This window comes from Equus przewalskii, chromosome 9, assembly GCF_037783145.1.
Source record: "Equus przewalskii isolate Varuska chromosome 9, EquPr2, whole genome shotgun sequence".
Taxonomy (NCBI): domain Eukaryota; kingdom Metazoa; phylum Chordata; class Mammalia; order Perissodactyla; family Equidae; genus Equus; species Equus przewalskii.
In genome coordinates, this window is record NC_091839.1 from 82,772,931 (window position 1) to 82,777,543 (window position 4,613).

The 4,613-nt window shown below is 55.1% G+C and overlaps 1 long non-coding RNA gene across 1 annotated transcript; it reads left to right on the plus strand.

Annotated features, from left to right (window-relative positions):
* The first annotated feature begins 402 nt into the window (after nucleotides 1–402).
* LOC139073439 (uncharacterized) lies at nucleotides 403–3,841 on the plus strand. The gene is made up of 2 exons (XR_011522182.1): nucleotides 403–834; nucleotides 936–3,841. It is a non-coding gene; the product is annotated as an uncharacterized lncRNA (long non-coding RNA).
* Nucleotides 3,842–4,613: the final 772 nt, after the last annotated feature.

Genomic DNA, 4,613 nt, shown 5'->3' on the forward strand with positions numbered 1-4,613 from the left:
TCCTGTAGCTGGAATTTATCTAAAACAGTGGTTCCTAAATGGTGGGGGGCAGGGGGGGGGGCCAGTTTGTTCCTCAGGCGACTCTGCAATGTCTGGAGACATTTTTGGATGTCACAACTAGGGGGATGTTACAGGAATGTAGGGGGTTCAAGCTAGGACGTTAAATATCCTACACTGGCAAGGACAGTCCTTCACCCCCAATAAAGAATTATCTGACCCAAAATGTCATTAGTGCCAAGGTTGAAGGGCTGCCACCTAAAGAGGCCCAGTGCCGGAGGAGACCAGCGTTCCTGGATCGCTCCCCTTCCAGGGCTCCCTGCGACGCCAGCTTCAGCAGACAGCGGCAGGAACAAGGGGCCGGAAGCATCAACCGGAGGCCGAGGAAGGGTGGTGGTCAGCGGAGACTCGAAGGGCCGACCCTGGAAGAACTCTGCTCGGGTCAGGGACTTCCGGGAGCGCCAGGACGACCTCTCCAGTTCTCACATCGAGGCACGGCTGCCAGTGTGCCGCCCATTGTCCCCTCCTGATAATGTCTCTGACTCCCCCCACAATTAACACAGAAGCCAGCGAGAACGACCTCTTGGAAGGATGCTGAAGAAAGTGAGTCTGGACCCAAGCTGGTCACTCTGTAACGTAGACAACCCTGTAAATGTGAATCCACTCTCATAGTTTCCCAGAGGCAGCTGTCTTCACAAGAAGGTCAAAGGTCTGCCCTACGCTCACACCCCGGGCTGTGAGCAAATGTGGTCACGGCGCTGGTTTCCTCTCTCGGAAACTTCCTACATCAGCACTTGCTTGTTTTCTGTTCTTCGGCCGCGGACAATCCAGCTGAAGGTTTGTGAAGTTCTCTCTGCTCTCTGACGGTCCTCTCCCCCGCCTCCCTCCCACTTTCCTCTTTTCTTCCTTCCACACTCGATTCCCTCCTTGCTTTCCAGTTACAGGAAGGAGAACAGTTCTCCGCTGGGGTTCCCTTCTCGGCCTCGTCGTCCCCAGCTCTACAGAGACGTGGCGACGGCTGTTTTTGGTAACATCGTGCCGCCATCTTGTGGTGAGTGGAGATACGCAGCTGGTCGAAGTTCGGAAACTGAAACACCTGAAAAAGCGCAGCTCTGCAGGCGGGCCCTGGTTGCTGGGACGGTGCCTTCGCTTCCCGTTTAAGAGCCAGGCCCCAGGGGAGGCTCCCCCAAGCTCTGCCTGCCTCCTCCCTCCAAGGCCCGTGATCTCTCCCAGGAAGAAAACGAACTTGTTGTTCCCAAGCTGAGAGCAGAAAAGTCTGAGCGCAGGAAAAACCTATTCCGTGTGCCTGGGACGCATCTTAGGCCTTTAGAAGGAATTCCTCAGGTGTTGAGTATTCAGAATTATGTCTTCTCAAGTGATCCCTGTAGATGCATTGACTAGTACAGGGGATTGGCACCACTGCCTTAACACAGAGGATCAGTACTACTGCGTGAACATGTTAGATCCACTGTGTTAACAGGGGATCAAGTACCACACGAACATGTTAGATGCTCTGTATTGAGCGAGAGGATGACTACCAAATGAACGTGTGAGATCCACCGTATTAACATACGGGACCAGGGCCACCGTGTAAACGTGTTAGATTCACTGTGTTAACACAGAGGACCCACTGTACTAACATGTTGGATCCTCTGTCTTAATACAAGGGGTTAACAGTACTGTATCAACACATTAGATCTACTCTGCTAACAGAGGGGCTTCTCCTGGTTAAATCATGATGTTGACGTCAACCTAGATGAATAACCAAAAGTCAAATACTTTGGGAGAGACAGAAAACAGCACAAAAATTTAGCGTGATATTTTTAAAGGTTCAAATCGCATTTTTTCAATGAAACAATACAAATGTCCACTTTGTTAGTGTGGCAGGGAGCTACACAAATGCAAAGTTGACGTTTAATGAGAGCTCTAAACAGTCTGGGCCCTCGCAAGACGCTGGGACCTCACAGTTGGCGGGTCCAAACGGACTTCATTCACCCCGTTCCCGTCACTAGCACCACACCTGGCACCACACACACACACACACCCCCCCATCTCCACACACATGCACACATTCATCACCGCACACACCCCCCCATCCCCTCACACACACATACCCATCACCACACATACACACACACTCTGACACACACACACACATGCTCTGACACACACACTCACACACGCATACTCACTATGGTCTCCAGCCCCTCTGCCCGTCTCTGCTCCCTCCTCTTGGTCCCGGAGCCTCTGCCGTCTCTCTTGGGGCTGGTTTTCCTGTCTACCTGGACCTGTAGTTCTCCTGTTGTAACAATCCTCAGGCTGACACTCGGTTTTTCCATCTCTATTTTTCCTGTTACACGAGGGTAGGAGATGCGGGCATTTTGTTTGCTGCATATTGAACGCTAGGAATATTCATCCAACCTGCCTCTGAGCGTGATTTTGAGCAACGGTGGAATAGGACAGGATTTTCGAGCGAGGGAGACTAGGCCCCCAGCTCCATTTCCAGATAAAAACAGGCCCAGCGAGCCCGGGTACGTTGCCTGAGGTCCCCTCGCTTGTCTAAGGGGACCTGGACTTGGAACCCACTGTCCCCGCACCCAGCCCTCTCTGGGGAGCAGTGGAGAGCCGGGGCTGCCCTGGCAGGAGGAGTGGGTGGAAGCAGGCGGGGGTGAGTCCGGCTCGTGCTTCCCCCGGCTGTGGGCCTCGGGGCCACTCGTGGTCTCCAGGGAGGGGTGTCAGCGCTCAGAGCTGGGGCGATGGGTTCTTAGGAGATGCTGGGAGAGGCGGGAGACCATCCTGCTGACGGTGAATTCAGCCTTGGGAATTAGCCGAAGGCAGAGGTTCTCGTTCTCCATCTGTGATATTCGATTTAAGGCAAGAATACGTACTTGGCCTTCGTCCCGGTCCCCGGCACAGGGCTCCTGAAACCCTTGCAAGTTCCTAAGTGAGAAGAGCACGGGGAACATCATTTGTTCTAATGACGTGACCCTGGGTGGCTCCTGGGCGGTGGCTGGTCACCAGGAAGACGAGGCCACATGGGAAGCTGGGAATTTTCAGCCCCACCCCCACCTTCCCAGAGAGGGGACAGGGGCTGGAAACGGGGTTGATGATGGATCCCACATGCCTCCGTGAGGAAGCCTCCACAAAACCCCAGAAGGATGGGGTCCAGAGAGCTTCCATAGTGGTGAACACTCCCACATATAGGGTGGGTGACCCACCCCGACTCCTGGGGACAGAAGCTCCGCACTCGTGACCCTCCCAGACCTCGCCCCACGGATCTCTTCATCGGGCTGTTCGTCCTGTACCATGTCCTTTGAAAAACTGGTAAACGTAAGTACGTGTTTCCCTGAGCTGTGTGGGCTGTTCTAGAAAATCATGGAAACCAAGGGGTGGGGGTTGTGGGGACTTCCAACTGTGGCCAAGTCAGCGGAAGCTGTCAGGAAGCTGGGGACCTGCTACTTCCAATCGGCACCTGAACGGGCAGCAGTCTCGTGGGACGGAGCCCTTCCCTGTGGGGACTGACGCCATCCCCACGGGGACAGAGTCAGGACTGAGTTCAGTTGTCATGGAGAAGTGCTCTGTGTGGGAAACCTCGCACGCATCTGGTGTCAGAAGTGTTGTGAGCATGGCCGTCGTGTGAGAGGAAGGGAGAGGAACGGAGGAGACCAGGCAGTGTTCTAACTCATGGTGACAGGCAGGAACCCAAACCATGGGGCAGACCAGGCTTACACGAGCTTTGTACGATCCTCGAGGCTCTGTCTTAGTCCAATGTGGGTCATCTGTGATCTGTTTGTTATTTGTCTTATGTATTTGTGATACACAATAAATCTTTTAAAATCAAAAAGTCTGAGGGGGCCGGCCCAGTGGCCAAGTGGTTAAGTTTGCGTGGTCCACTTCGGCAGCCCGGGGCTCACTGGTTTGGATCCCAGGCACAGACCTACACACCGCTCACCAAGCCATGCTGTGGCAGCATCCCACAAAGAAAATAGAGGAAGACTGGCACAGATGTTAGCTCAGGGACTACCTTCCTCACCAAAAAAAAAAAGAATAGGGTCTGCGTACTTACCTGCAGAGGTGACTCGGGATGGCAGGTGCTGGGGAGGAGGTGAGGGGGCCGCCCTTACAGGACAGTCGGGTGGGAACAGCAGGCCGAGTCCCTGGAGCCTGCAGTAAGGGAAGAGCGAAAACCCAGAGGCAGACGCCCGAGAAGAGGCCCCGGCTGAGTAAGACGCAGAGAAGCTGTGAGCGACCCTGAGCGGGGGTGGCTGGGGAGGCCGCGCCGGGCTCACACGGGTGGGACCAGCTAATGAAACTCCCGGCCTGTTCCCCATACAGTGAGGGCTGGATGCGGGTTCGCCGTGTGGACGGTGCACCCACTGGGCAGGGCCGGGGTCATCGAGAGCTCGACTGCTCCTGTCCACGGCCCACGGCAGCCAACACAGTTGCCACAACGGTCACTCGCTCTTCGTCTCCAGAACCGAGCTTGTGGCCTCCGGCCTGGATTCCTGGTCTGACGGTGAGCACAGGTCAGCGAGAGTGACAGGCTGTGCCACAGACAACCTTGTACCTTGGGTGCTGTTGCTCGGTACTCTGCACCCTGGGGGAAATGCCTTTTG